Raw genomic sequence first — 13,060 nt, 5'->3', positions numbered from 1 at the left:
AGGCAAGTGCTACACCTTCTGTGACTGCGTGGGAAGATGCCATGAATGTATTAGGTGTGCTGGAGAAGTTGACTTGGTTGTCACTGAGGGACAGAACGCTGACAGGGTAGGGGAAGAGAAGATGCATAAAGACCATAAAACATAGGACCAGAGTTCGGCCATTCAGTCCATCAAATCTGCTCCGCCATTCAACCATGGCATTTGCTGGTGGCACACTACTGGAGATGTTAGATATGACAGAAGATGATCTTTTGAATGTGGAGACTGGTGGATGGAAAATATGAGGATCTGGGAAAACTCGTTATGGAGAGCAGCGAGTAGGTTAGGGTAGAAATGTAGGAAATGTATTGGTCACGGTTGAGGGTACTGACTATCTACGTGGGGGAGTGAACTCGAAGCGGAGGATAAAGAAAGGCATGTCGGACTCACCCCAGTGGAAGATGGCATCACCAAAACAGATGCAGCAGAAACTGAAAAACAGAACAGAATAGAATCCTTGCAGGAAGTATGGTGTGAGGCAATGCAGTGTGGGAGTTAATGGGTTTGTAATGGGGTAATCGCCAGAAGCGTTAGCAGTGAAGTCAATGAGGGGAAAAGAGTCAGAGACGATCCTGGTGTTAGAGAGAGAAGGATGGAAATTGGAAATAAAACTGACTAATTTTTCTAATTCTGGATTCTGGGTGAGAGCAGGAAGCAATACTAATCATGCCATCAATATATCAGAGAAAGAGTGGGGGCTCTGAATAGGACTGGAACAAGGAATGTTCCACATACCCTACAAAAGAGACGGCACAACTGGTCTCACACCTTGGATTTGGAGAAAATGAGTCAGAATGAGAACATGCTCAGCCAGGTGAAGGTCTGGGACTGTTCAGGCCACTTTATCCAAGAAGGAAATGTAGAGGCTTCAAAGACTCCTGATGGGGGATGCACGTGTGGAGGGATTGTACATTCTACAGTGAAGAGGAGGCAGCTAGAGTCAGAAAACTGGAAATCATGGAATCAAAGTCATGCACCAGAAAAATCACTAATGTAAGTGGGAGGAGACTGAACAATCTGTTCCAATCACTCTTACTTCCCCTTTGTCAACAGCGTAAAAAACCCACCATTTCCCAAACAGTGGACTTGAAACTCACTCTCTCGACAGATACTGCCAGACCTGTTGGACTTTCTCCAGCACCTTCTGTTTTTTACTTCAGATTTCCAGCAGCTGCAGTATTTTGCTTTTATTTCAGAATTACTTGGCCACTGCCATTACCACTAAGACTGACCTGCAGGGAGAGAGTGTCACTCAGGCAAGGCTTTTCTGTTTTTGGACCTTAGGAAGTTGACAAAGCCTGATGATCTTCGAGCTAGTCTAGCTTTCATTTTTGGATTTCTACTTCTACCACGGTTCTTTCTCCGATGAGATCCTTTCCTAATTGTAGCACATCTTAAAAAATACATTAGAAATTCCAACAACTTTGTCTCAAATTAGTTCTGGGAAAATTAAACAGAAACTTTTGATAAAGTTATTAACGGACTCATTTGACAACTAGATTATTCCAGCAAATCACGTTCTCTCCATTGTATGATTGATCCCCAAAAGTGAAGTACAGTGTAATTGTCAAATGCTCTTACAGATATTCTCAAAAGATATCCATCTCTTCTCTTATAACATCCTGTTGTTTTAAAACGTGGTGTGCAACAAGTCCTACAGAATAAGGAAAGGTGTTCATTTCTTTTCCTTTTTTGGATATTGTAAGATTTTTTTAAAAATTGCAGGGTAATGGAAATGATTGATAATATAAAGCTTTTCCCATTAGGCTGGTTGGTGTTAAAGAAAACCAACCAGCCTAATAAAAAAGCTTTACTACGAATCATTTCCATTACCCTGCAATTAAGAAAAAACTTACAATATCCAAAAAAGGAAAAGAAATGAACACCTTCCCTTATTCTGTAGGACTTGTTGCACACCACATTTTAAAACAACAGGATGTTAAGAGAAGAGATGGATATCTTTTGAGAATATCATCAGAGCATTTGACAATTACTTCACTTTGGGGATCAATCGTACAATGGAGAGAACATGATTTACTGGCATGTAGTGGTCATATATGAAAAACATAGTAATTTAAGCCTGCTTTTGGCTTCTCTGTCTAGTATTTCTTTAACGCAAGACTCTTCATCCTTCTTCTTAGGGACTTAACTTATTTTGGGTGTCTGATATCTTGATTTATTCTGGGTTGATGATTCAGATTTATCCCCTTGTGGCTTTTAAGATTCTCATCGGTCTTCATAAGCATTTTCAGTATTGTTCAGTACTCCCATCGATATTGACTTCTACTGAAGGCTTAGTCGTGGCTATTGCTTCGGTGGCCTTTTTAAATTACCGGCTGCTGCTTTAACAGTAGCTGGCTATCTCTGTGCGCCTTTAAGTTGCCGAGTATTTCAAAGTACACTCATCATTTCTGACTGTAATTAATCATTTATTCTTTCCTCTCCTCTAGTGGCCATGTATTTTGTACAGTTGAACATTTTTTTCACAAGACCAACCTGCAAAATGTAGGGGACAATGATGCCTACCTGTGGTCTGTTAGTATTAAAATGCTTTATGTAATCCCCTCTCCTTAGTCTGTAGTTAGAAAACCCTTATGACTTAACTATTGGACAAAACTATTCTTAAACTATTTGAGGAGGTCTATCTTTAATTTTCAATGACATGTTGAGTAGATAATGAATAATGAGGCATTACAAATCATATCAATCCTATTTCTAAACCCATAAACGAGGCTGATGCCAACATTAATCGGAACCAATTCATAATCATCATCTCCTTCACACTTTGGTGCAATCCTGATCAGCTGTGAGTGCTGTTACAAAGATGAATTGGCTGCATATAGGTGCTTTGTTCCAGAGTTCAGAAATTGCATAAAGATTGATGCCAGAAGTTATTTCTCCCAGCTGCTCGCTGTTAGACTCAAAGCAATTTATTAAAATTTAAAAAGATAATTTGTCAGTTTCCACGGTACAGAATATAGACCCAGACGTATTGAATGAGCAGCACACATCTATAAAATTGGATGTATTCATTGGTCAGGTTTACAAAAAAAAGCAATCTTTTGAATGAAATAACATACTTTTAAAGGGTAGACAAATATGATAACTCAAAAAGTTAAAGTTCCATAGTACTGGCAGATAATATTGACTTGGTTGCAATGATCCATATAGTACGCAGAAAATACTATTCATTCTTATCAACCATAAAGCTTAGTTGAAATTGTAAGCATTACTCAAATTGAAAGTGTAAAAATCCCCTTGTGTTCTTTTACTTTAAAAGCTCAAAATTGTACTATTGAACAACTTAGGGGCTTTCAAAAGGCAAAAAAGCTTTTAAGTCAAGTTAAGAAACCAATAAAAAGGAAGGGTTTGTATTTGTAAAGCACTTTTCACAACCTCACGAAGTCCTAAGCCACTTTAAAGCTGACAAAATACTTGGGGGTGTACTCAAATGTAGTGATGGGATGTTGGGACTGCGGCAATCAATATACACAGCAAGCACCCACAAGCCAGATTGTCCAAATTATCTGTTTCTGCTTAGTCATGCTGGGCAAGTGAAAAAAATGCTGGCTCAGGAAAATTCCCCTTTACTTCAAAATAATGGCAGTAGGTTCTCTTGGATGCACTCAAGAGGGCAGGTAGGTCCTTTGTCTAATGCCTTATCCAAAAGGTGACACCTTCAATATGTAATGTTCACTCCATGCTGTCAGTCTGATTTATGTTCTCATCTCTCATGAATAAGGCTTCAGCCCATCAACAAATGTGTAGTTGATGTCTTTGCATATATTTCAAACTTATTAATACAGGTGAAGGTTCTTCAATCACTGCACTCTAATATAATTAGATGACGAGGTTCAGATATTTAAACTCTAACTAGGTCAATGAACAACAGATCAGCATTAATTACTGGATATGTTAGGCTGCAGTCCAGGGGTCCTCTTGTGGCACAGTGGTTATGTCGCTAGCCCTGGACTGGGAGCCCCAGGTTCAAGTCCCCATCAGCTTCTGAGGTATGTAAGATCATACCAGAACAGATTGAATAGGAAAAAAAAATAGACTACAGGCCAGAATGATATTAGCAGGCCCCATTTAATTTGAACAGGTAAACTGCTTAGAGACAGCAGCTGTGTTGAAGACAGTGAGAAATTTACACAGTGAGACGTAAGACATTGTACTTCTTTCACTGCAGCCATAATGGCTGGTGGAATTTAAATCCAATTAATAAAATTTGCAACAGAAAGCTGCTCTCAGGAATGGTGGTCATGACAACTACTGTAGAAAACACATAAAAGTTTACAGTCCTTACCCAGTTGGCCTTTATGTAACTCCAGACTCTCAGTAATCTGGTTGGCTCTTAACTGCTTTGTGAAATCCTAACAATTAAAGAGTGTGGAAAAGGCCCTTCAGCCCATTGATTCTGTGCCAATAATAATGACCGCTAATTGGTTCAACAAGCAGCCATGTTCAGAAACTTGGGCATTGCCAGTCATGTGCATATCTTGAGGATGTATTTTTAAAGTGGTAGCATACCCAAGGGAATTATATTTAGTCAGGGCAAAGTACAGAACACAGCAACAGATTTAAGCAACTGGATAATTCTGTGTGTACTCTCAGCAGAAAGGAAATAATTGTATGGAAACCCAATAGGCACAAACTTCCCAAATGACAAAGTGCGAGAAACCTGGGCCATACACAGATTGTGTGGTCTAGGTTAAGGAAGTAGCAATGATGGCGCAGATTGACACTGAAACTGCTCCAGAAGTCAATGGCAATGCTGAGTGACACCTAATTCCTAGGTCAGGATAGGGACTATACTTCAGAAAGCAATCCAATTTATGTGAAGCACTAAATACAGATATAATTACTGTTGCTCGCATGGACGGGAGCTTCAGTGGAAGTGTGGCGAGTGGAGTAATGTAATTTAGTTTAATTTGTTTGTAATGTCATTTCATTTCAATTTAACTTGAGTTAACCAAGTGTGAGACAATTGTATCCTGTAGAGTAGTAGGTAGTTTATTGTTAATATTATTGTAATATAATAATGTATTATTTCTATTTTCCTGTAAATTTGTATTTTTATATAATTTTTTGTAAAAAAGTAAACTTTTTCCAAAAAAAATATATCTCATAGAAAAGCACTTAGAGATCGAGGGTGTCTCAGGCATTATTCAAACACTGCATTTTAAACTATATATCTTAGTGTATGGCCTTGGAGTTTCCTGAGGGGTTATGGACTAGATAAATTGCTATTTTCACCATTGAATGTCAGCCCAAACCGACAATTCTTACCCTACTCGTGCCCCTAGTGAGAGTTTAAAATAAAGATTTAGTATCAATACAGAAACTAAACTCAGTGTTCAATACTTATTTGGAAGATGTTTTGTTATTTCCAGATTTAGGCATTTCCAACAAGGTGGAAAGCACTTATTGAAATTCATTTTTGCAAATACAATACATGCTGTTAAACAGGTCCAAAGACTGGTCTGAAATTGAACTATAAATAATTTATTGGATTATATTTCAATTGACAAGGTGTTAAAAGATGTTTCCCTCAAGTCAGCACTTAAGAGCAAAGCAGGAACAGGAAGTGACTAATGCACAGGTTCCATTTTGTCTCTTAAGATTCATTTTGTGATATTGAGTATATGATAACCTAAGAAAGCAAGATAGAATGGCTGAGCTTTTAATCACACCAATTCACAGTCATGCATTGTAGAAATTACAAAATGGTCCTCAGTTATGGGAAGTAAAATTTTGCAGGGTATGGAGGAAGCTAAAAGTTTACAAGCCTTCACTGTATTTGAAAGCACACCACATAGAAGGAAGCTGATCACATGTGCAAAAATGGATTTGGTAACAAATAGCAAACTATATTAGCTGAATCTGTGTTAAACAAAAAATGAATATTCAACAATGAAAAGTTTTTTTTGTCTACTCGAAGCAACTCTCCTTTGTTTAAAGTAGAGCAAGCGACAGAGAAAGGGGGATGGGGAGGGAGACAAAAAAAAAAGGGGAAAGAAAAATCACTGCTTCCCCTACTGTTCCAGTCAGTCATTCATTCTCCCACACCTTAACCCAACCACTGTTTGTTTTCGAAGTATGCAAGTTGAACAAAAATGATTGTTTTTAAATTCCAAATTTGCATCTGCACATACATACCAGTTGTACACTACATTTACACTTAATTTGAATCAATGGAAATGATGGGAAATCAAGCCAGTTTTGGGTGAAACATCATGCTGGGGGCAATTCTGGCTAATTTAGAAACAGTTCAGACCTACTCATATTGACAAACAGGACATGGACTTCAAATAGATTTCACTCCCACTTGTTATGCCAAATTGGAAAGTAGCAAACCAAAAAGGCAATGAAGTTTTATTGCAGTTATATGTTAAAAAATGATTTATTGCTATGCAAGTTACAAGATTATGCTATTCTCAAAAGCATCTGGCAGATGCACTTTGAAGGGAGTCCCTCTTTTTTACCTTTAGTTGAAACAATTTCCTATACCTCAAATATTGTGGGCAATAGAAATAACCACAAACTCATCTTCACTAGACCCCTGCCTCAGCTCTCCCACTCATTCCCCTTCTCACCACACCCTCTACATGCAAGAGCGTTGAACTTCATATCAAAAACTGGACATTCAAATATCTGCTGCTCGTTCGTCTGGCTCTCTCAACTTTCCCTTCAACTTCATGTTATCTACTCAATGGAACCTTCACCAATATTTCTCCTGTATCTACCCCAGTTCCTCCCTTGAGCCCTTTAAACATCAGCCTCATGAATGAGGCCTTCCACTTGACACTGTCTTATCACAGACATGTCATTTCCTCAGCCTTAGATGGGTGGACTTGGTTTTGAAGAGTGCAGACATATTAACAGTCTCCATGTCTTTAAAACCACCTTCAGCCACCCACTTCAAGAACCCCACCTTCAATCCTCTTGTTTCTCAAAAGGACCAACTGATTAAGCTTTTCTTGTCTTATATATCCTCTGAAATGCATCTTGGCTTTAAATGTTAGCTCCCACCTTATCCAGGGCTCTCCCTTCATATAGGAACTTTTAATCTGGCTTCCACACACACACACACACACACACACACACACACACCAAGACCACACCAAATCCAGCACACTATAGTACCTACTGGACCCATGTTCCACTGCCTTTCTGATCCAGTACTGTCGATGTTGAAGTTCTTGCTCTTCCTCCATTGCCGCGCCCCACCCTGTTCCAGTATCCTCTCCTGCCGTTTAGAATTGTAGAACACTGGCTTCTGTTTGTCAACAATCACCCTCAACAATTTTTTTTTTAACCTCCAGGGCTTTAAAACAACCAGAAAACCGTACTCATTGATCCAACGCCCCAACACATTCAGTTTTTCCCTTTCCCTCACTGCTCAGTAATTCACTTTGCTGTCTTCCTCAGCTCAAAGTACTTGGAGGCTACAAGAAGCACTATAGAAACACAAGTAATAATTGTGAAAACAGCACAGTGGCACAATTTATGAAGCAAGTGACAAAGAAATGTTGGACTTGAGCCACTGTGCTGTTTTCACAATTATTACTGGTGTTTCTGTAGTGCTTCTAGTATCCTCCAAGTACTTTGAGCTGAGGAAGACAACATAGTGAATTACTGAGCAGTGAGGGAAATGGAAAAACTGAATGTGGTTGGGGCGGTGGATCAATGAGTACGGTTTTCTGACTGCTAATTAAGGCCTTCAAAGCTTATGAGCGATTCCCACCCAATTCCCGCCTGACTATATTGCAGCCACAGAATTAGAAATGACTATTTACTTCAGATGATTTCAGAGAAAGTGAAAAAACTCATGCAATGCTGTCTTTACTACATTTTCTACGTTGCTACCTAAACCAACTTGTACTTCCAACAGGATCTGTACACTTATATATTATTTTTAATTCACTGTCCTCTACCTAAATATCTAATTGCTAACAACACCATTTACAATTCTCAGTAGCTACTCACCTTAACAAAATCCTGGAGATCTGAAATCCACAGACAGTGCCAGATCTACTGAGTATTCCCTGGTAGTTTCTGCCTTTACTTTCATTCTATACATTTGTCAACAGTAATAGGGGAGAAGCTGGCAGACCATATTTTCATAATGTATCTACAAGATTTTCCTCAGAAGCAAACTTCAAATAGTATGCCATACATGTTGCAACATGCAACTTTTAGTTCCTTAATATTTGGTTTCCCAACTTCCCCTACAATAGCATTACTTCTGCTTGCTGAATCAGTTCATGATGATGCTACACTATCACTCAAAACAAAACACAGGAGATATTTAATAAAGTACCTTGCTTAGCTTGTCTGTGCAATCTGTAGTTTTGATTGTTTCTGTGATTTCATTGCTAAAACCTGAATTCCCGATTGGATTAAAAATTGATTATTGGCTGGGTTGGAGTAGTTGTATCCCAGTAAATCTTAGAAAACCCATTGGGGTCCAATACCCACCCTTAGCTTAATGACAGAATTCAAAGATAAATTTTGAATTGCATCACAATGGTTCTGCAGCATTTTAAAGATCTTCGAACTTAAAAAAAATCGCATGTAGACTTCCCTTTCTAGAATCTTTCAAATACAATTTTAAAAATCATCAAAATGAGCTTTCAGCTACTGGCAGATTCCATGTAACAATTTTGATTTTCGCTAATAAATAAGTTGGCGAATTCCCAGTGATTTAGATACCCTGGGCCTAAAACAGACGTGAGCAAAACTGACTTTCAAATAACACTATTTCAATCAGAAAGTACTATTTTTAAAACCTAATAAAAGACCCAAAAGCAAAAGAAGGCGCATTAACAGAACGTAACTCTGCATTAATTGCACGTTGCATCCAATACAATGCTGAGTAACTTTGCTAAATATTAACAAAGGTGCATAATGTGGCCAGAACATGCCAAATTTGTACCGCAGAAAGAGCAAACTAGTTAACAAATACTGCATTCTACAACTTTCAATGGTCTCCTTTCAAGGATTTCAAAGTGACAGTTGTTAAGTCGGCCAACTACATTTGCACAGCCTGACTGCCACAGTCCCACCACACGCTTCCTGCGTTTCAATATATAATCACATGCTTACGGCATTGAAATGTTCAAATCATATTGACTGTTTAATTCCAGCACGTGAAAGCTCAACTCTGACTCTTTTGCACAGAAAAGCAAATTTCTTATGGCAAGACACACAGGTCCGACTCTCACTGTTACCTTAGCGAAGTAGGGTGGTTTCTTTTAATCTCTGTGGCTGTCTTAAAGAGTCCTCACTTTCTTCTGTCAGAAGAGAACATATGCAGAGTATGTCAAAGATTGCATTAACAGGAAGGAAGTGACTTGAGTGGCGGTAACATGTCATCCTAAATTTGCAAGATTTGCCTTTATAAGGCAATTGAATAGTAGGTATGGTTGTCATGAGCAGTTTTATTGGTTCCACCTGCTTAATCTCTGAAACAGGGTTTATGCTATAATTTCTTAGATTTTTAAGAACTTCAACCTAGAGCATCAAATAAAGATGAGCAAATTGTTCCTTCACTAACTTAAAATGGTCAAGGAAAAGAAAAGACCTTTACTGTACTGATTTGGAAATATAATCACGAGGACCAAATCATTAGCAGCCTCAATAGTTTAGAACCAGTTAAAGCAGACAGTTCCACGTGATGTGCTTATTGTTTTAATGAATATGTGCTTCATACATACTGGTTAAGCCCTACAACCCTTTTCTGCAATTGAAATAGTTTTTAGTTTATTTTAGTTATAAAGGAAGTCAAGCATTCAAGCAAACCGATATACAATTTATCTGCATTAAAATGAGATCTTTAGCAGTTAGATCTCTAATCATTATAAATGCAAATCTTACTGTCAATTTTCCCCCATTATAAATTCATGTGCATTTATTTCAGAAATTGCCCATGTAATCCGCAATCACACTGTGCCACATTGGAGCTACTACATTTGAACCACTGGCATATAAATGTGCTGTTAAACTATGACAAGTTTACATAGGTGCTTTTCATTAGAAAAGCTTCAAGGGTGAACCCACCATCTGTAGTTAGATACCATCAAACTTAAAAGAAAAAACATATCATTGCACAAAGATAGGTGGCTCATCAAAAGATTGGACATAATATAAAGAACAGCAAAGAATGACTAAGAAATTAGTAAAGAGGGAAAATTTCAGAGTATGAGAGAGTGATAGCTATCTAGCAATATAAAAGAAGCAGGTACGAAGAATTTCTATAAAAAGAAACAATTAACATCGTGATTGTTGGTCCTGTAGAAAATGAGTCTGGGGAGCTAATAATGTAAAATAAAAGGATTGTATGCAAATTGAACAGGTACTTTGCACCAGTCTTCACTATTGAAGATGCAAGTAATATCCCAGAAATAGCTGTTAATCAGGAAGTGGAAGGGAGAGATGAAGGCAGGACAATTACAATGACCAGTGAAGTGGTACTCAGCAAATTGTTGAAGCAGGTCTTGATAGTCTTCCTCCTCGGGTTTTAAAAGACGTGGCTAGTGAGATAAGTGAGATGCATTGGTTTTAGTTGTCAAATATTACCTAGACTCATGGAAGATAGTTCAATAATCCATTAAATTGGAAGACAGCAAATGTAACTCTTAATCCAAAACAGGAGTTAGAAGGAAACTATCGCCCAGTCAGCTTTACATCTGTCATAGGGAAGACGTTAAGGTATTTTAAAGTTATAGTTTTACACTTACAGAAGTTTCAAAGTGATCAGGCAGGGTCAACATGGCTTTGTGAAAATTAAATCATGTTTAACCAATTTATTTGAATTTAATTAAGTAATAATGAGCTACAGATACAGGTTAGCTGGTAAATGTGCATATTTAGATTGCTAGAAGGCATCTCAGAAGATGTCACAAAGGGATAATGTGGAAAATAAAGGCTCATGATGTAGGGAGTAACATGCTGACATGGAGAGAAGATTGGATTAGTGGTGCTGGAAGAGCACAGCAGTTCAGGCAGCATCCAACAAGCAGCAAAATCGACGTTTCGGGCAAAAGCCCTTCATCAGGAATAAAAGATTGGCTAGCTACCAAGAAACACAGTAAGTACAAATTTATAATTTTCTCTGGTTGGAAAGAAATCAGTGCTGGCACCTCACTTTTCTACAATTCTCAGTGACTTGAGTAAAATCAGCTACATTTGCTGATTTTAAAGAAATCACAACATCAGGTTATAGTCCAACAGGTTTAATTGGAAGCACCAGCTTTCAAAGCGCTGCTCCTTCATCAGGCAGTTGTGAAGGACCAGCGCTTAGAAAGCTAGTGCTTCCAATTAAACCTGTTGGACTACGAACTGGTGTTATGTGATTTTTAAATTTGTACACCCTAGTTCAAAACTGGCATCTCCAAATCATGACATTTGCTGATGACAAAGATAGATAGAAAAGTAAGTTTTGAAGTGAACATAGAAAGTTACAAAAAAAAATGTAGATGATTGGACAAAGATCTGCAAGTGGATTATAAATTGGCAAGATGTGAAACTGTCCAATTTGGCAGGAAGAAGTGTATTCCATAAATGGAGAGAGATTACAAAGCTCCAAGGTGCAGCGGCAGCTAGGTACCCTTGTGCATGAAACAAAAACAAGAGAAAAAGGTTAATGTGCAGGTTCAAGTAATTAGGAAAGCTGTAGAATGTAATAAGTTGTGATAGGAATTTAGAAGATTTGATTGAAACATGAGTCATCTTGAAATGGTAATAATGGAGAGGATGTTTCCTCTTGGGAGTGAATCTACAAGTAGGGGTCACTGTTTAAATATATGGGGTAGCCAATTTTAGTCAGATGAGGCATGGTTTTCTTTAAGAGGATGGGAAGTCTTTGGACCTCTTTTCCTCAAAGACCCTGCTTCTGAGGAAGATTCTAAGACAGAATGGGATAGTTTCTTAGTAAGCAAGAGTTGAAAGTGGTGGGCAGGATTGGAAATTATACATCAGATCAGCCATTAACTTGCTACAGGACATGGCAGGTTTGAGTGTTAAATTGTTTACTCCTGTTCCCAACTGATAAGATGGCATGTTCACAGGACACAGATCACTTGAAGTTAACATTCACTGCCCAACCCTAACTGACTTTGAGAAGGTGGTGATGAGCTGCCCTCTTGAACTGCTGCAATCCTTGGAGGTCCCTCACTGTTAGGCAGGAAGTTCCAGGACTTTGACCCAGCAACAATGAGGGATAATGATATACTTCCAAGACAGGATGGTGTGCGAGGGACTTGGAGGGGAAATTGTTCTTGAGGTGTATCAACCCATACATTGAAGACCTCAGAGGTTAGGAATGAAGTTCTAGGATCTGAGCCAGCCGTGAGCGACCGCAGACATATCTCCAAGTCATACCGAGGTACCTCTTGGTGACTGTGCCATTTCCATGCTCCTGGTAGTTCTCTGCTTTTAAGTGGTGGTGGTTTCAGGTTTAAGCTGGACTTCCAAAGAAGCCATGGCAACTTGCCACAGCCCACAGAAAATAAAATTTGGGCCACCCAGCTGCAATGAAACCATAGAACTGCCACTACATTGGCAAGAAGGGGAGATGTTTAGAGTGGGAAGCTGTTCAAATGGATTATATCAAATTGTGTATGTGTTGCTGGAGCTACATTCATTCAAGCGAGTGGACAGTATTCCACCACAATGTTGACTTGGTATGATGAGACCTGTTGAAGGGTGAAGGTGAACAATTAGCTACAGAATACGCAGCCTCCCAGCTGCTCTAGCAGCCACAACTTTCATGAATCTGTTACAGCGGAGTTCTTCCTCAATGCTGACCCCATCACGTTGAGAATTGTAACGTGATTGCATGTCGTTGGGAAGTGGTTAGGCTCTCTTGCTGGAGACAGCTGATGCAAATATTACTTGCAATTTATCAGCTCAGGCTTTGCTGCACATGGGTACAAACTGCTTCAAATGATGGAAGAGACATCACTGATAAAGCAGCTGAAGACAACCAGGACCTAAGTAATTGAATCGAAGAATCCTT

At 38.7% G+C, this 13,060-nt stretch overlaps 1 protein-coding gene across 5 annotated transcripts in view; it reads right to left on the bottom strand.

The window, feature by feature from the left end:
• lcp1 (lymphocyte cytosolic protein 1 (L-plastin)) overlaps positions 1-13,060 on the bottom strand; it is a 78,280-nt gene that overhangs the window by 57,313 nt on the left and 7,907 nt on the right. For 2 of the 5 annotated variants that reach the window (XM_072584588.1, XM_072584593.1), the window contains exon 1: positions 9,273-9,377. The exons of 2 other annotated variants lie outside the window; for them this stretch is intronic. The gene's annotated coding sequence lies outside the window, so the exon portion shown is untranslated. Of the gene's footprint in view, positions 1-8,028; positions 8,175-9,272; positions 9,378-13,060 lie in introns of those variants that run through there. One more of the 5 variants, XM_072584592.1, reaches the window with a different exon arrangement.

Source organism: Chiloscyllium punctatum, chromosome 15 (genome assembly GCF_047496795.1).
Source record: "Chiloscyllium punctatum isolate Juve2018m chromosome 15, sChiPun1.3, whole genome shotgun sequence".
In the NCBI taxonomy this organism is placed as follows: Eukaryota; Metazoa; Chordata; class Chondrichthyes; order Orectolobiformes; family Hemiscylliidae; genus Chiloscyllium; species Chiloscyllium punctatum.
Note: the sequence above shows the minus strand (reverse complement) of the source record. Positions and strands in the feature narration are given on the sequence as shown.